Raw genomic sequence first — 20651 nt, 5'->3', positions numbered from 1 at the left:
TCTGAAAATAAGTCAATATTTTACTTTTTCGGGCAGCATTTTGTGTATAGGGTTCTAGTTAACATTTTGGTTTTCAGCATAGCATTTAAAAACACAATAACCATTTTTTTAACCAACTATTTTTTTTTTGTAATGGTTAAAAAACTAAAAACAAATGGACACAAAAGTACACAGACCTTTTCTTTGTATTTCATTTCATTTTAATTCTTTCTTCTTTAATTAAAATTTAAATAAAAGCCTGTTTACTACATCAGTTCAATTTGATTTCTGGGAACTGAATTAGAATGTAAAAGGCATTGTCAGTTGATTTTGTAATGGCACATAACCCAACTGAACACCCACACACTCCAACTGTGTGTAATCCTCAGTGTAAGTATAGAGAGACTAATATCTCTTTTCCCTGTTACCACATTATCAGTCTCTATTCAGACTCAAATGATTAATGCGAACATTTGCATTCAGTATATGCTTGAGCCTAGAGTAAGAGAAGCTCTTAATTTATTAGCTTTCATTATGACCACCTTGTTGTGAATGTAACAACTCCGCCACTTAATGGCTTCTTCAACCAGGAAATAAATCTCTTCAACTGAAAGTGATAATTTAATATTAAAATAAGCACTGTAGGCAGCAGCTGCTAAAGGTTTCAATCACAAATAAAATTGTTAATATGGTTACTCTGTATTAGAACAAAGCACTGAAATAAATGGGCTGTCAAGCCAAAGAATTTGTACTGTAACATTTTTATTAAAATGCTGACATATAAAGACCCATGCCCTTATGAAAAATCTCACGACAACATGGCCACAACCTAACTCTCTTAGAAAACATTTCTTGTCCTGGCTTAACAGTAAACATGCCCCAGTCATTTTACTTACCCTAGGTTAAAGATTTGAAGGCCATCTCATAAGGGTTGTAAAAGTGATTCTCATGCTTTGCTTTGTTTTTCAAGATGGAAAACAATCATGTTGCCAGTGACTGACTATATGCATCCCAAGGCCAAGGAGATGGAAAATTAGGTGTTCAGCTTTGAATTTAAACTGGCACTTGTGAAAACATGGCCTTGGATGACTGATTAGAAGTGACACATTGACAGCATGAGGTGGGATCAATATCTTTATCCATGATAACATATGGATGAAGAATACAAGCTGTGTGATTAATGCTGGTTAAGTTGATGGCTGCAACACAGGGGTTTGGAGACTTAGTTGAAAGGTGATCCGTTCTTCATTTCTGGTTGAATGTTTTGGTTCAAATAAATTACTTATTAAATGCTAGTCTAAAGGCTGGGTTATGATTTACTCATTACAGATGGACCTTTTTACAGCTGCCAATTGATTTCCTGTTGAAATCATACTAACACAGTTCTAAATAAACGTTCAGGAAGGTAATGCTCATCGAATCCGCTCAATCACAACAAAGGGAGGCAGTTTACCTCACAGCTTTTCTTTTTTTCTTGACAGTTCTTCTGCCCATGCGGTCAAACTCATGTCATCAGAAAAGGAATGCAATTCCAGGGCGAAAGCAAATGTTTAGATTTTGATTAAAGATTACTAAAACACAATTTTTTTTCAGTGAATTAACAGAACAAGAAGAACAACATGATACACAGAACAACAACACCTGGACTCTGTTTTAATCATTCTTGGTGACTTTAATAAAGCAAATCTCTCCCATGAACTGCCAAAATACAGACAGCACGTCACTTGTCCCACTAGAGACAGAAATATATTGGATCACTGATACACAGCAATAAAAGGTGCATATCACTCTGTTCCACTGGCAGCTTTAGGATTCTCTGATCATTGTTTAGTTCATCTTATACTGTCCTACAGACAGAAACTGAAATTAGCTAAACCTGTATTAAGGACTTGCAAGATGGACTAATGAAGCAGAGCAGGATTTACAAGCTTGTTTTGACCTCACTGATTGGAGTGTTTTTGAAGCTGCTGCAAGGTCTCATCTAACTTACACTGTAAAAAATTACTGTGATTTTAATGGTAAAAAACTATGAAAATGCTACAGTACAAACCTGTTAAATGGTTAACGGTAATTTCCTGTAAACTTTACAGAGAAAAACCGTAAACTTGCTGTCACGGGCTGGCAAAGAAAGAACAGGGTCTGGGTCCAAATGCAGGGAAGTTATACTTTAATAAAACTTTAAAACAAACAAGGCAAAAACAAAACAGAACAGATAACAAGGACAAGAGCAGAATCAGAAGCAGCCGAAATGCAAAACACAATTAACATTAACATATGATACAGCCAGACAGAGTGGTGTGTGAGACGAGAATATATAGTCCATGACAATGAGCAACAGCTGTGTGTGTGATTGAGAGACAGGTGTGCAGAGTGAAGGTAAATGAGTCCGGGAGCAAGGGAGTAACAGGTGTAGCAACTAAAGCAATGATGAAATAACAAGATAGGCGGGGTAAGAAAAGAGACAGGACAAAAGCACATGGCACCAAACTAACAGAAGACAGTGACAGAAAGACAGAAGACTGTGACAGAATCCCTCCCTTAAGGAGTGGATTCCAGACACTCCAAAGTTAGAAATCACGGAGGGAGGCAGAACGGAGGTGGATCAGGGGGAGGGATGGAGGCCCAGACCTGTGTAGTTGGAGAGGGCCTGGAGAATGAGGTAGAAAGGTTCACCCTAAGGGAACCGAGAGCGGATGGCGGTGCCTCGGGGAACTGAGAGCAGACCCCGCCGCCAACTTGGGGGAACTGTGAGCGAACGCCGCCGCCGCCTCGGGGCAACTGTGAGCGGACGCTGCTGCCACCTCGGGGCAACTGTGAGGGGATGCCGCCGCCGCCTCGGGGCAACTGTGAGCGGACGCTGCTGCCACCTCGGGGCAACTGTGAGGGGATGCCGCCGCCGCCTCGGGGCAACTGTGAGCGGACGCCGCCTCCGCTGCCTCCACTTCGGTGGAACTGAGAGCGAACGGTGACACCCGAGAGGGTCGTGAGCGGACGCTGCCGCCTCGCGAGGGTCATGAGCAGACGCCGCCGCCTCGGGAGGGTCGTGAGCGGACGCCGCCGCCTCGGGAGGGTCGTGAGTGGACGCCGCCTGGGTCTAGCGAGAGAGTGGGGAACGGCTATGTTGGATAATGAGCAAAGCTACTGTTCCTCCTTTTGGAGTTTCTCGAAGGAACTACGCAAAATGTTTGATCTCTTGGCTCAGGGAACTGAAGTAGCACGAGCCTTGGCACTACTACGGCAAGGAGAGGGCTCAGCATCCTGTGGCTGGAATCACAAGGCTCTTTGTGATCATTTTCTCCACGGTCTGGCCGAGCTCGTCAAGGATGAGATTTATTCCCTTGAATTACCCTTGAGCCTGGATGGACTCACTGACCTTGCCATTTGGCCTCGTTTCCAGAATTGGAGGGGTGTTGTTTGTCTTGAGCCTGATAATAGAGCTGTGTCTGCAACATCAGGTGACACGCCATCTCAACTTCTTCACTACCCCTAGGATGAGACGATGCAGGTTGTAAGGACGTGGTTGACGTGGAGGGAGTGGCGTTGTCGCCTGGACAACCAGCTGTGTCTCTACTGCTGAGAGGCCAGTCACGTGGCTGCTGTTTGCCCAGCGCTTACCACTCAAGGGAGTGCAGAAGGTGAGCATTACTAGAGCTTGATTGCCCTCTGGTGGTTGGTCTGAGTTTCAAGCCTTTTTGCTGGTGAAGGGGGCTGCTCATCAAGCATTGATTGACTCCAGAGCAGACGGAAATTTCATGGATGCTAGGCTGGCCGGGAACTTGGGGATCCCCTCCATTGCTCTGGCTGAGCCTATATCGGCTAAAATGCTTTGTGGCACCCATTGTGGTTTTCCATATTCATGGCCTCCCAGTTAACGTGGTTTCTGACAAGGGTCCCCAGTTTGTGTCTAGGTTGTGTATATAATTCTGTCGACAGCTGGGGGCGACTGCAAGCTTATCCTCTGGTTATCACCCGCGGACTAATGGGCAGGCTGAGCGTGCTAACCAGGAATTGGAGAGGGTCCTACGCTGTGTGGCATCTGCCGAACCATCATCTTGGAGTTCCAGATTAACCATGGTAGAGTACACACATAACTCCCTCCTACTCGCATCTACGGGTTTGTCTCCCTTCCAATGCTGTTTAGGCTACCAGCCCCCTTTATTTCCCGGCCAAGAAACCAACGCTGTTGTCCCATCTGCGCATGCATTCATTCAGAGGTGCCTCCATGCTTGGAGGATCACCAGAGCAGCCCTCACCCGGACTGGCGAGAGGAACAAAGCATCGATGAAACGCGTCACTGTACTAAACCCCACATGTGGTCAAAAGGTCTGGTTGTCATCTCAGGATCTGCACTTCAGACTCCCCTCACGTAAAATGGTACCCAAATTCGTTGGACCATTTACCATTTCTAAAGTGCTCAGTTCGGTGTCGGTGCGACTCAAATTAACCCCACCTTTTAATAATATTCACCCGGTATTTCATGTATCTAAGATCAAGCCAATTATTAGCTTCCCCCTTTCAGCCACAGACCACTGCCCCCCCACCTCCTAGATTCATCGAGGGGTCACCTGCTTATACGGTACGGTGACTAAGCGATGTGAAGTGCAGGGGTAGAGGTCACCAATACCTGGTAGACTGGGAGGGTTATGATCTGGAGCAGAGATGCTGATTTCCGGCTCACTACAGTTTCAACCAGTTTCATCATGGTGCCAGGAGGCGTCCCTGATGGGAGGGGTACTGTCACAGGGGACAGGGAATGTACATGGTTACTAACGTAACCTTGGTTCCCTGAGATACAGGAATGAGTACTGCATTGCTAGCCATGCTGTCTAGCCACATGACTCAGTCATCGCTTCAGTCGAAGTAACCTGAGAATCCTGTGGCAAATGCCCGCTTATATAGCCAACGTCTCTGGCAGCTCCACTGCCTAGCCATTGGTTTGGTTTTTATACACTGCATAAACTAATGGCCGTGCAGTTTTACTGCATGATTGGAAAAATACTTCAGTTCAGGAGGAAAAAAAGCTTTTTCCCATATCGTCTTAAGCAGATGCAGTACTCGTTCCTATATCTCAGGGAACCGAGGTTACATTTGGAACAAGGTATGTTACTATGGTTTTACAAAACCGTAATGACTACTTAATTGATGTTACATTCCCCAGCTCTGATGTTTGTTCCTATACATGTATTTGAACGCAGTGTCTCTTCCCCTTCTCTTAATTACAAATGATCCACACCTGAGCGGACCCTGCTTGTGCTATAAAGGGCCCCCGAAACCACACCTGAGTGTGCACACAGAAAGCCAGAGAACAGAGCAGATGCACTGCAGTGCTGACTAACTTTATAATGATTATTGTCCACCCGGGTGTAGAAAACATTCCGCCTTTGTAGTTGTTTTTGTGTGTGTGTGTGTGTGTGTGTGTGTGTGTGTTACCCTATCTATCGTTTGTTAACCTTTCTATTAAACAAACATACCCCTACCTTTGACAAGAGCTGATCTGTGTGTGTCTCTCCTTGATGTTAAGGGTGGTGTCCGTTTGCCCGTAACAATTTATCCAACAATGCATCTTAATATGGCAGCCAATTTTAAGCTACATAGGGAACATATCCTTGACTAGCTTTGATTTAAAACTTTTAGTGCTTCTGTAACAAAATACATTGAAAAATAATATATATATATATATATATATATATATATATATATATATATAAAAGAAAAGAATATATAAAACTACCTTTTAAACCACATTAAAATGTGCTAACATAATATTTGTCATTTACATGTTATATACTCCTTGAAGTATCAATAAAATCACAATAATAGACTGGAGAAAAGAAAAATCATATACTCTTGCTCTTTCACTGCTCTTATGCAGTTCTTCAATCTAAACAACTTCTGTGTTTACCATCACAATTTATTTTTGAAATTCCAGAACTTAATTTTGTAATACTGTAAATGGGTGTGCATTTAAAAGCATTTGCAAAATCTAAGTTGGATGTTTTTTTATATGTATTATTTATTTATTTATTTATTACAGAACCTCTTAAAGGATATTCAAATATTGACTAACATGACTGACCTGAGGTTCGTTATATTAATCATCATGGCAGAGTCAGGGTAGCGTTCAGATAAACATAAATAACAATGATGAGTACAGAATATTTCTTTCTAAATGGAAGGATTTATATTTTTGTGTTGAAAGAAATGGAAAGCCATTCTTCTTAAAATGCCAAACTTGTCACATTTGAAAAAAAACTTAAAATCTTGAGTGCCATTTCACCTCTACTCCATCCTACAGTAGGATGAATTTCCCAAAGGCAGTGAACTTCGCAATCATAGGGTAAACACACTGAAATGTACATCAGTAAAGCAAACTTTTTTTTGGAAATTACCCAGCATTCAGAGACAGTCAGATTAGTGTCATATCAGCAAGCATGAAACATTGCTTGTACAAAAAAGCCATACAGTGTAGGGGAATTTGTTAAAAAGTGTCTAAGTGATGTTTTTGCTGTTCTTTGTCCCAATAATTTGAAAGTGTTCAGTAATAGACCTTAAACTGTAATTTATTGTCAGATCTTCAGAAGTGCCTATATTTCTGCATTGTGTTGGATGACTCCTGTGATGTTCAAGATAAGTCATAATTGAGAGTATTTGTACTGGCTGTGTCAGAAGACTTGAAATTGTGCAGCTGAAAGACAGAACTCGTGAAGTCGATCTGAAAGAGACACCGATGACTGTTGTTGAGAAAGCTTATATGTAGTTATCAAAACTAACAGCAATAAGCACGGACAGAGCTCCAGCAATGTTAGGATATGAGAAAGGCCTTCAGAATTCTGGAAACATACAGTAAAGAATATCATGAGCTGCATGATCCCATTCACTGCTGAATTAGTCTGTTTAAAAGCCTCTTTAGTGGAAGATGAATCAGCATCTCAGCTTGAAATGACTGAACTTTCTGAGGATGACCGATTTAAAAGTATTTTGAGGAATGAAACCATGGAGTTTTGGAAGTTTGTGCCAATTGAAAGATATCCCATCCCATCCCATGTCAAATAGGCTGCACTCAAACTATTGTCAATGTTTGGGTCAACTTACATCTGTAAATTGGAAAATATTTTTTTTTATTTTTATTTATTTTTTTCTGACACTGACTGAAACAAGTTAAATTAAAGTATGGCTCTGTTCTTACTGGCACACATTTGAAAGAGTTATTACGAGTATCCACAACTGAATACAAGCCAGGCCTAAAAAAAGACTTTGGAAAACAAAGACGGTCAGGTGTCCCACTGAAACAAGTAAAAGGAGGTAGGCTGATTTAAATGAATGAAAACTTTTGTAATTAAGCATATAAGCTATAGTAAGATACTGCTGTTTTTTGCACGATTTTCTAATTTGATGTGGTGTCTGTATCTTAATTCAGTCAGAGGTTAAATTAGAACAGTGGCTTACAGTGTCTTACTCAATTTGTTGATGGATTGCAAAATTATTTGTAGACAATTCTGATAGAAGCCCCCCTAGTGTTGCAACACTGTTAAAGGTACCGCAACATAAAAAAAGTCCGAGACACATCAAGGTTACAGCAGCACACATGTACTGAGCAATTCAGATTGATACACTCATCTTACATACCAGAAGAGGAAAAGCAATTCAAAAGCAATGTACCCTACTAGTGCATGGTCCTTTGCAGATAAAAAACAGGGTCATAAATCCAACCTTAGTGTGATTTGGAAAGTTCCAGCAGCATGGCATGTTGAGGTACAAAATGTTTCTGTTTGTTGATCATTGCCACATTCCGATAAAAGTGTGTTGCATTCTAGTAAAGAATACTGTCATTCTCACAGGATAGAAGGGGTCACATATTCAAATTCTGCTTCAAATGCCACACTTCACATTTAGTTGTTAGTAATGGCTAAAAATATTTCCTGAAATTATGCAGTTTAAACCAAGAGCTCAAAGTCTGACAGGTTAGCATGACCTCATGATCTTCTATTAGATAAGTATTAGTTTACTTATCTAATCGTTAATGGAGGGTTTGTGATTACAGGCATTCTATCAGTGTCAATAAGTCAATGCATTAGCATGTAATTCTCCTGTGGCTCCAAAATAATTTAAATGGCATTTACAGCTCAAGTGATTAATTTAAAAACACTTTTATACAGAACTACTAATGCTAATCAATCATTACTTCCAGGTGTTATAGGTCTACTTGGTTTGAACCATGTAAGAGATTGACATTTTGGTGACAAATCTGTTTTCTCACAACTCAGTGGGGCCTAGAACTGTTCCCGGAGGAACGCCACTCAGATATAATAGGCAAGCATCGGTCCTGCTGTCTGTCATATACCTTGAGACGCGAATATTAATTATGGGTAACATCTGAAGGACCTATCTGATCCATCTTTTGAAATGACATTCCATTTAGCACTAATTGAGTTGCTCTGTGTTTCAAATGATTGATTGAATAATCCAATTTTGATCTGTGCACTTTGTGGAAGCAAGAAATAATCCATTACTATTTGATCCCTATCAATCCCCTTGTTCTAAGTATCACAGCTCCTCCTTTGTTCTTTTTGGTAATATTATGATTGCGCTCCAGCAAGTTGAAAATGCAAGTAATTAAATGACACCGAAACCGTCCATTCATCATATCACCACCATACTTTTTACACAGTCAATGGGTGTCTCTTCTAGTGCATCAGTTCACTCAGTTTAGGTAGGTAGCTGACACATACACACATCGTCCCCTTGGAATTATAAGGTTCTATCTGACATTTTTGACAAAATTGAGTTATTCCCATATTGTTATTCTGTGAGAACTTATTTACATTATGTGATAAAAAAAATTTATGTTGTATACATTATGGTATTTTTATTTAAAAAACAATAAGGTTCTATCTACACAGTCGAATGGAATGCAAAAACTTTGAAGCTCAATATCTCAAAACTACTCGGAATGCAGATAGAACCTTATAATTCCAAGGGGATGACATGCCTACTCCATGCAGATTGCCTATGGACTAGATATTTTTAAAATCTCATTATTATTTATTTATTTTAATTTTTTAAAAGGTCCAAAACATGAAATCAACACCACTTGAGATGATAGGACCTTCTTGATATCAACCCCTTAATATTGATTGGATTGGACATATAAAAATATCTTAGCATCTATCCACTATACTGTGGCATCAGAGTGGAGAGGTTTTGTATAGGGAAGCATTTACATGTTTTTCATTAAATGTATTCAATTAGTTCTAAATCAATTTTAGATCAATTACAAGACAGTTTTATTTAGGTTGTATATGCGATATGAGTTTTTGTAACTTTGTTTTAGCAGTATCACGGTCATGCATGCACATTGATAAACAGGCCTTATGTGGTATTTACATGCAGCGCTAAGATATATATGGCTATTCCTTTTCTACTAAGAGTCATTATGGAAACGTAGAAGCCTGCTGGTTGATATGTCTCCCCTAATGTTAATATTATAGTGTATCAGTACTATAAACACTATGGAAGCCATCAGCAGTTGGACAAGCTGGGCTTTATTGCCCATGTCCAGTGTAATTTAAGAATATATTTTCCTTTTCTATTAACTGGGTTTCTACTCCCTCATAGCAGAGTATATGTTTTTAATATTGTATATTGTTTTAAAACACTGTTGTTAGATCAACAGACATGTATGAACTCATAATCAGTGACTGTGTATGAGTGTCAAAAAAGATAAAATGGCTTGTTCATTTAAAAAGAACCACCATAAACAAGATGTGCCTGATATGTTTTGAGTAGATATGAAAACCCATTTAAAATTGTGTAATTCAGTTGTGTGCTCTACACACTTCAATAAAGGTTCTAACTATAGATCTAAAATGGGTTTTAAGGCAAATTCCCTTTAAGCCATTAGGTCACTTGGAAATGTCCTCACAAGCTGTTTCCAAAGAAGACATATCCAACCCAAGAATCCTTAACTGAAAAATGTCTACAAATCAAGAACTTTATTTTTAAGATTGTACACTCTTAAAGGGAATATCTTAACAAAGCTCCAGTTGGAACAAGGATTGGTGATGGTCAAGTCAGAAAGACTTTTAGGAAGACCTAAAAAAAAAAAAAATGTGCATGCGTGCGCATATATGACAAGATGCACTGTACATACTTGACATGCAGTACGCTATTATTAAAAGAGCATCTTTGTTTTCTGTTTTGCATTTTAATTAGATTTTGCAAGTTTCTGACATCTTTACAAATATAATGCTTGATTTTAGTGAAAGAAGTCATAACAAATGACGTCAGATGCATATAAAGTGGAGGATCCTCTTAAATAGCAGGAGTTTTTTAGCAAACTCCATGGGGGCTTTCATGTGTCTTGCACTGAGGAGAGGCTTCCGTTGGGCCACTCTGCCATAAACACCCTGACTGGTGGAGGGCTGCAGTGATGGTTGACTTTCTACAACTTTTTCCCACCTCCCGAATGCATCTCTGAAGCTCAGCCACAGTGATCTTTGGGTTCTTCTTTACCTCTCTCACCAAGGCTCTTCTCCCCCGATAGCTCAGTTTGGCAGTTCTAGGAAGGGTTCTGGTCGTCTTCCATTTATTTATATAAATATATTGTGACACGTGTCCCGAGCTCTCATCAGCGTCACCCTGGAATTCGAGCAGTCAGACCTGCACCTGCTCGTCAAGGGCTGAGTGGCTACATCTGCGCCCCATCAAGCTGTGGCTGCATAAACCCAGCAAACGAATGCAGAGGTGAGAGATGTCTCCACAAGACTCAGCTAACCCCATCTTCTATTGTTTCTACAGAGAGCCATGTGTGACCGCCAGCCCCACCGCACACGGGAGAGCACGGACCCACACCGCACAGTGCACCAATTGAAGAGGAAGCCGAGCACCGAGCACCAAACCACCTCATGCCAACCCCCTTTCACCGCCTTTCCATTAATAAAATCCACCCTTCTGGGAAGTTACTTGCATCCTCGCGTCATCCAGAAGTCACCGATGGCCCCTCCACACACAGTGTTACCAGTTTTGGACAGGTTTGGACTTTTTTTCCTCCTCTTTCCCCTTTTTTACAAGCAGCAGCACGAGGACGACCGCTTAAAACACTGTTGGGCCCAAGTGAGAGTCGAAGAAGGGAGAGAGCTCCAGCCAGCGCCCCACCCAACTCCTCACTTTGTGGTGAAGAATGGCCTGCTTTACTGGGTCGCACAGCGGAGGGGGGAGAAAAAAAACCCTGCTAGTCATCCCGCACAGCAAGACAGAAGCAGTGATGGAAATAGCCCACCCACACCCTATTGCAGGCCACCTGGGGGCTCAGAAAACGATACAGTGCCTCGCGACTGACTCCACTGGCCAGGCCTGGAGGCCGAAGTCAGGCGTTTCTGTCAGGCCTGCCCAACCTGCCAACGGACATCACCTCGGTCCCCTCCCCCCAGCCCGCTGATACCACTGCCCATCATTGAGCTGCCCTTCGAGCGGATTGGGATGGATCTGGTAGGGCCGCTGCCGAAGTCTGCCCGGGGGCATGAACACATCATCGTCATCGTGGATTATGCCACCTGTTTTACTGAGGCCATCCCCCTCTGTAAAGACACCACAAAAGCCATCGCCCAGGAGCTGTTCCTTCTGTGTAGCCGGGTCGGCATCCCATCCAAGATTCTGACTGACCAGGGCACCCCGTTCATGTCCCGGATGATGTCGGACCTATGCAAGCTCTTAAAGGTCCAACAGCTCCGCACCACGGTCGAGTAATTTAACCAGACCCTAAATCAGATGTTGTGCCGAGTGGCGGCCGAAGATAAGTGGGACTGGGACAAGATGCTACACTACGTGCTCTTCGGTGTCCGAGAGGTCCCTCAAGCCTTCACTGGCTTCACACCATTTGAGCTCCTCTTTGGCTGACAGCCCCGCGGCCTGCTTGACATCGCCCGAGAGGCCTGGGAACAACAGCCTGCAGTACACCGAACAACAGCGGAACACGTGCGGGAGATGCAAGAGCGGATCGACCGAGTCATGCCCATCGTCCGGGGCACCTCATCAATGGCAACAGGCCCAGCAGCGACACTATAACCGGGTGGCCCAACCACGGGAGTTCCAGCAAGGCGACCAAATACTGGTTCTGGTCCCCAAAGCCGCCTGCAAATTCCTGGCCAACTGGCAGGTGCCGTACACAATCACAGAAAAGGTCAGCCCCGTTACCTACCGTGTGCGGCAGCCAGGAAAAAGGAAAGAGGACAAGCTCTAGGCCTAATGGTTAGAGAGCCAGACTAGTTAACAGAAGGTCGCTGGTTCGATTCTCGGTGCTGGCAGGAGTTGTAGGTGGGAGGGAGTGAATGAACAGCACTCTCTTCCACCCTCAATACCCATGCCTGAAGTGCCCTTGAGCAAGGCACTGAACCCCCAGTTGCTCCCTGGGCGCTGGATATATAGCTGCCCACTGCTCCGGGTGTGTGTTCATGGTTGTGTTCACTTCTCACTGCTGTGTGTGTGCTCTTGGATGGGTTAAATGCAGAGCACCAATTCCGAGTATGGGTAACCATACTTGGCAAATGTCACGACTTTCACTCTTATCACATCAGTCTCCTGAATCGCTGGGTCAGGACCGGGCCCCAGCTCTCTGCCTACACCAACTCAACTCCAAGAAGTCAGAGCTGCAACACCTGGTCAGTCAGTTTTCTGATGTGTTCTCCCCCCAGCCTGGGCTGACTCACGTCTTGGAGCACAATGTCCGCACACCAACTGGGGTCATCATCCAGCAGCGGCCTTACCGTGTCCCGGAGGCTCTGCGACACGACATAGAGGAAGAGGTACGGGAGATGCTGAGTTTAGGGGTCATCGAACCATCATGCAGCCCATGGTCCAGCCCCATCATCATGGTTCCAAAGCCTGACAGCACCCTCTGCTTCTGTAACGACTTCCGCCGCCTTAATGAAGTCTCTGAGTTTGACAGCTACCCAATGCCCCGCGTCGATGAGTTGTTGGACTGCTTAGGAAGGGTCTGGTTTATTTCGACCCTCGACCTCACCAAGGGCTACTGGCAGGTCCCCTTAATGGAACAGGCCAAACCGTAGACGGCCTTCTCGGCCCCAAGCGGTCACTGGCAGTACCAGGTCCATCCCTTCGGCCTACACGGGGCCCCGGCCACCTTCCTATATATATATATATATATATATATATATATATATATATTATGAAAACACAAAATCTTTATCTTTTTAATATGTTGTTAAATTATTTTTTCATCCACAAGCAAATTTGGCTTAAATCTCTTTTCCCCCTCTTTTTCTTGTTAAATTTAACACTCAGTTAATCCGTCAGCTCTATAAACAAATACTCAATCTTTTTTTTATGAATTATGATTACATGAATATTATGAATATTCAAATATATTTAACTTTGTCATTGTGCTCTTTCTGTGTATACAGTCATGGCCAAAAATATCGGCACCCTTGGTAAATATGATCAGAGGCTGTGAAAATGAATCTGCATTGCTAATCCTTTTGATCTTTTATGTAAAAAAAAAAATCACAAAAATCTAACCCTTCTTTGGATAAAAGTAATTTAAAATGGGGATAAATATCATTATTAAATAAATGTTTTTCTCTAATACACATTGGCCACAATTAACGCCACCCTTTTATTTATCAGTGTACTGGTTTTCAGATCACCAGTACTCTGAACTGAGAACCATTTCTGTCGGACTCATCCGATTTGAGAACCGATGAACTGATGATACTGCGCATGCATGTAATTTTTCAAGTATTTTGTTAAACATCGGAAAGTGTGATAAAATAACTATATTTTATTTTGCTTTTTTTATGATGAATGTTTCTAATATGTATATTGTAGATTATGTATAGGCCAAAGGGGTTTTCAGGGAAGTTGGACAATAATTAAGACTTTAAAGACTCTATGTTTAATAGGAATAAGGGATAATTTATGAAATATCTGTACTGTATTTATAGTTAGTGACACATTCACAAATTGAGTTTGTAGTAAACAGAACATGAATACGAGTAGAGCAGCTGATGATAATGAACTGCAGCACGTGCCAGTTAGAGTGGTTCTCGTTCTCGAGTCAAGAACTCTTTGCATCGGTTTTCGGATCATTAGTACACTGAACCGAAAACCGTTTCTTTCGGATGCGTCCGATTCGAGAACCGAGGAGCTAATGATACTGCACATGTGTGATTCAGCGTGAAGCCGCCTGATTCACAGCGCGTCTGAACCGAACTGGTTCTTTTGGTGATTGATTCTGAACTGATTCTGTGCTAATGTTATGAGCGCGGGTAAACCGAGGGCTTGAATGAAGGGCAATCTGGCGAAACTTAAATTCATTCAATAACAAATACAGCACAATGGATTATGTATAGTAAGTGGATCATGGTTTCTGCGCTGATGACACCTAATTTATTTACTTTATATCTTCAAGACTTAAATCCTTGTATGCACATTATTGCTGTTACCGTATTTGGGTGCGTTGTTGCAAAACTTAATTGTAAACATTTCATGATTATGAGGTTTTTAACTGATTAAAGTTATGATTACTGACTTTATATATTTGAATGATTGATAGACTTGATGGAATTACGCCATTGCCAATGACGTCATTACGTCGAGCGTAAAAGAACCGGTAAAAAAAATTTTTTCATCCGGTTTATTGAATCGAACCGTCCGAAGGAACCGGTTCGTGGAAAATAACCGATCTTCCCATCTCTACTTTGAAATTGTTTAATTTGTATGTTCTATTTATGTATTTTTGCAATTTACACAATGTTTACGTTTTTTCAAGTTTGTAGAGAACCAGCAGAGAAACAGGAGATTCAGGGCTGGGCAGAGCCAGCGGAGAGTCAGGAGATTCAGGGCTGGGTGGAAACAGCGGAGAGACAGGAGAGTCAGGGCTGGACTGAGCCAGCGGAAAAACAGAAGATTCATGGCTGGGCGGAGAAACAGGAGATTCAGGGCTGGGTGGAGCCAGCGGAGAAACAGGAGATTCAGGGCTGGGCGGAACCAGCAGAGAAACAGGAGATTCAGGGCTGGACAGAACCAGCGGAAATGGAGCAGAGGAACTGACTGGTCTAGGAGGAGGTGGGAGTGGGAGGCTGGGAGGGAATACAGGAGGATCAGGGCTGGAAGGAACCAGTGGAGACACAGGAGATTCAGGGCTGGGCGGAACCAGCAGAGAAACAGAAAATTCAGGGCTGGGCAGAACCAGCTGAGATTCAGGATTAACCTCCACAAAACAGTCTATAATGTCCATTAATTCCTCCATATAATTCCCAGAAACCAAGTGCAGCTTACCCTCAGTCGCAGGATTGTGGGTAGGGCTTTCCTCCACGCCCTTGATCTCCACCAGTAATCCCACAACGCACGCTGTTGCCAGCTCACACACCTGGTCAGTCGTGCTCTCAAGTTAATGCTCCTGGACAATGACAGGCTCGGGCTCGGGCTCTGCGGCTGCGGTGGGCTCTGGCTTTCACTCCATGCAGTGGGATGGCGGCTGGCTGGTCTTTGGTTCGGGAGTGGGGCTGGAGATATCCTCTTCAATGGTGTAGATGGTGAACAAAGATCCATTTTTCTCCAGCACCCACTCCACGAAAGCGGCGAAATCTTCTCTGGGACCGTTCGCTGGCAGACTTGCCTTACACCGCTCTCTCAGGCTGATGTAATAAAAGTTACTGAGCAAGTGGTCGGGGAAATGGGTGAGGCACGCCAGATCGAGAAAGTCCCTGGTATGGTCCTCCAGCGAACGGTCCAGTTGCTCCAGGCACAGGAGTTGGACTGCTGGTAAGGCCATTCCGGGAGAGGGAATAAACAAAACAAAAACTTTTCGGTCTGCGATTCTGTTATGGGCTGTATGTGCAGGGGTGGGACTCAGACGAACGAGGAGGATAATAAATCAAAAGAGGAGTTTAATAAACATCAAGAACTTCAACAGAGGTAACACTGACAGTAACATTGATAGTAACATCTATAACCGCGGAACGAAACTAAACAGGCTTTTAAACACAAGGGATGTAATCTGGGGAATGGAGAACAGGTGGGATTTAATCAATTAACTAAACAAGGAACGGGACATGACCAAAATAAGGAAACAAAGTCCATGAACGTAACAGTGGGATCAAAGATAATCTGCACAAATTTCCATCATGATCTGACAAAGATAAGGAACAGATAACGGCATCATGAACAGCTAAAGATAAATAAGTAGAAATTAAAATATAGTCTATTCCTAAATAGGATTCATGAGTAGCAGAGAAAAAGGTGAAAGACTTGGATTAGATGGATTTAATAAATGCCAACTATCCACCAATGAGGATGAGGTTACACATTACTGAAGTTTGTCATAACAAAAAGCTTAAGAGTGTGATTCTTTTGGTCCAGATCTATCTAGGATATGCGACATTACAGAATTCAAATCTGCACCCAATACAATTTCAAAACCCAAAAATTTCAAGAGATAGGTTGACAAAACAGAGAAAAAAGTAGGGTCAGGAGTACAAGGGGCATAAACTGAAAGAAATACAATATTCCTATTCTCCACTTTTTTTTGTGTTATTCTACCATCTATATCACAACCTTTTTCTAAAATAGTAATAATTAAAGTCCTCGGCACCAATATTTTAGGAGACCGTTGGTTTTAGTATCCAAAGATGAATGAGATACCTCTTCATAAAACGTATTATTACACCTGTGTACATCCTCCTCTTTTAAATGGGATTCTTGAACTAACACTATACACAAATCCGGCGAAACACGGAAGTAAAGCAGCGCTGCCATTACTGTGTGCCTTGCTGCTAAGGAAGTAGCAGATGTTAGCTGTACGAAAAGTTATTTTTATTTAGTTATTTTAGTGCGCATGTTGTCCAGTGATGCCAGGAAGAGCAAATTGTGTGGTTGGCTTTTTTAACAACAACACAAAACTACAGGCCTGGAATAAAACAATTTATGAAATTCACGAACCTTTGTTGCACATTGACTGCCCATGTTTACGGCCATTCGGATTACACAGAGTTCCTGGTCGAGATTTTCTGTTTGAATTTCGTAATAAAATTGACAGAATTTGAGAGCTCAGATTTTTTTTTCTATCATAAGTAACCTGCTCTGTCTAGTCTGTCGGTCTCCGTGTCCTCTTTGCTTCGCGATTTTTCTGTGCGTGAGAAAATGGATGGGTGGCGTCAATTGTGTGTGTCTCACATTTTATTGCATTTGTATTAGTAGTTTGAAGAGTAAAAAAGAATCCGTGGGTCTTAACGAAATTACAATCGGCAAGTCGTCGGACTAAAAGGGGAAAAAAAAATTATTACTTGGATCGATCCTAAATTGACAGGGTCGGTCGGGTTATGGCAAACAATATTTTTAAGGATGGCATAATAGTTGTTTGAAACTTGTGAACATATTAGCAACACAGCTCATAATGACAGCGTTCGGTTTTATTGTTGTCATCAATTAATACACTTCTTAATTACATTACATTACATATTTTTACATTATTACATTATGTTGTCAATAAATTACCTTTATCAGTAAGTTTTGGCCACTGCCTGACATCATCTACAGAATTTTCCCTTTCACCAGACATTTTCTTTAATGAGCAAGGATCCGCTTTTTGTTGAAATGTCATTAGAGGGCACCGGCAAGTGTCACACCGTCACACCGTCAGGCATGCAGTAATGGTGGCAGGCAAGATGCCAGCGACCATAGAATTCGCGGCGGATTTATGTATATCAATCTTTCGTTTTCGCAAAAAATCCAGAAAACCTGTACGTTTGTGCAGGCCATTTAGGCCATTAATATATATATATATATATAGTACAATTTTAGGTCATCATGGTTGCAGAAAACTCGGGAGTGAATTGCCTTTACAGATTACACGGATACAGTATAAAATTGTTAGGTTTAAAAAGATTGCCGATTATATTTTATTAGATGTAATTTTCAAAATGTTCATAGCATATTACAAGAGCTTGTCACTCAGCGATAAGCACTGTTATTCAACGAAATTGACGTTAGATATAGGGCTGTAGTACTCGAGTCCGGTCTCGTTGCATTTGCACTCGGACTTGTCTCGGACATGGCCATTGGACTCGCCAAGTCTTCTAGTTGGTCTCGACCGAGTCCAGCAAAAAAAAAAAAAAAACCCCATTTGCATGAAGTCGCGACTGAAAACGTGTGGAAAACGCTAGGTGCGCCGCTTTCTCCTTTTTTCCAAAGCACTCTGTGGCCTGCAATCTACACTTGCGCTCAAGTGGCGTCTGCTGCTGCTAGGCAACCATGACCCGCTCTCCATGAAGACGCAGAAGTTTCAGCAAAAAATAAATTGATTTCCAGCACTAAACACCTCTTGCAGTAGCTCTGCTAATAGATTCATTTAAAAATGGCTATCCATCCTTTTACAGCTATGATCATCTGTTTCTCCATCTTGGCTTAGCTTTCAATTTTGTTCCGGGAAAGGATGTGTAGGTGCAAGGTGAAAGGTTCACTTCCTGCGTTCTGAAAAGTTTAGATGTTTCTAATTTAATTTTATATCTGCTAGATTGTGTTTTATTTACATCTACACCTAGATAGCCTTAAACGTACCCTTTACAATAGTGAAATACTAATAGAGGTGGCAAGACTACAGATTTCTACCAGTCGATTTTTTTATAAAAAAGATGCTTGAGTTACTCGAATCACATTAAATAGTTTTTTTTTTTTTTTTTATCAATAAACGCTTATTAATGTATAGCCTTATGCAACAATTACATATGTAAATTTTAAAAACTTTATAATTATGAAATATTTAAATGATCATGTAACAGCCAGTATTTGTATCTGCAACAAACACAAAATTTTTCGTATCTGCATTCGGATACAACATCGTACATTTACTTGATAAGACCGTTATGACTTTTTATCTTTTTTTTCGTAGTTATCACTGAACAAGTATGTCGTGTTAAACTAAAATAATTATTAATTTCTAAACACATTTTCATTACATTAACTCTTTAAGCGAGTCTTCTAGTAAAGTAAACTGCGAGTAAACTTCACTAAACAGATGTGTGTGTGCCACGCAAACCAGCAAAAGGTAAAGATGCAAACATGTAGGCCAAATAGACAATGTATCTGTATCTAAGCTGATTATTAGCCTGCTCCCTCTCGAGAGAAGAGAGAACTTGTTTGGTGTTTGAGAGACTGAGAAGTGCAAAGCGGATGTTTGATTGGTGAGCGCGCTGTGCTTATTCCATTCATTCGTATCATATCATAGCCTAAGGTTTAAATCATTGCCTTTTAAATATATACAAATACTATAATGTGCATGATGTATTATAGGTAAAATTACTCTTGCAACGCTCTGATTTCTGAGAGATGCACAGAGAGGCGACAACAATGCGGTGTTTGATTTGCTCTCTTTTTGCTCATAAAGTTTACATTTATACACTTCACACTCGTGACTTTAGAGCTCTCCGTATAATATTGCGCTGATCCCCTGGCTCACTTGTTATCTAGCTAACACCAGACTGTGTCAGCTTCAGCCGAGTATTCAGGCAGAATTATTCCTTGTCTGTTATTCGTTTTTTAAGCCATTATCCGAGCCATTCCGAATAAGGTATTCGGCTTCAGGCACAACCCTAATTATTACATTACATAATTTATTTTTACATGCGACATAGATAAGGTCATAGAAAGTAACAGCTCCACGCAATATAATAATTCTAAAATTCACGTCGTACTTGTCGGAAACAATCAACTACTCCAGCATGCATTAATGCATGCTGGAGTAGTTGATTGTTTCCGACAGCGCTCGACTAGTCTATGCAAGCACTAGTATACTGTAGTGTGACAAAAATTTCGCTGTATTTATGTGCGCATGCCCAGTAGAGCCAAACGTATCCCTTCTAGCCTTGCTGCGCGCATTTGTCATATCCCGAGCTTTGCATGTGTGTGTGCACTGTGCCAAGGCATCAGTCATTTTAATTTTTGACCACAGACATAATGTCAGCAAAAGCAGCATAATTAAGTAAATAAAATGAAAATAAAGTACATAAAAATTATTTGACCTTACAGCTCCAAACTCTGTTCTAGAGGGCCAGTGTCATTTATAGTTTAGCTCCCAGGGTCGGACTGGGGGTAAAACCAGTACTCATTACCAGGGCCTGCTACTTTGCACATGCTTTTTGATCATTACAAATAATAATGCAAAATTATTTTCTTAGAATAGGAGATATGCTGTCTCTCGCATCACTTACATTATCAGTAATTAAGTATGTGGTCTTGAAGAGGACCTTTTTTTCTCTCATTTGGACTCGGTCTTGACTTGGACTTGAAACTTTTGGACTTGACTTTGACTCGAACCTCTTTGGACTCGGTCTTGACTCAGTCTCAACTAGTCCTGGACTTGGACTTGACTTGGACTCGACAAAGCTGGACTTGACTACAGCTCTAGTTAGATAGTGGGATAGTCTTACAGATCCGAAACGGGGATGACGTTTTATTGTGTGCAGTGACTATCTAGTGGCAGAAAATTATGGTTTTCAACTGGAATAAAAGAATAATAAAAATGTTAATTTGATTTTTTATTTCAAGATTCTGACTTTATTCGCACAGTTCCGATATTATATGTTACAATTCTAATAAGAAAAAACAACTCGTCATTCTCTCTTTTCCCCTCAGCTCTTGGTATTTTATTATTTTTTTTT

This window comes from Carassius carassius, chromosome 41 (genome assembly GCF_963082965.1).
Source record: "Carassius carassius chromosome 41, fCarCar2.1, whole genome shotgun sequence".
Taxonomy (NCBI): domain Eukaryota; kingdom Metazoa; phylum Chordata; class Actinopteri; order Cypriniformes; family Cyprinidae; genus Carassius; species Carassius carassius.
This window is presented reverse-complemented; position numbering follows the sequence as displayed.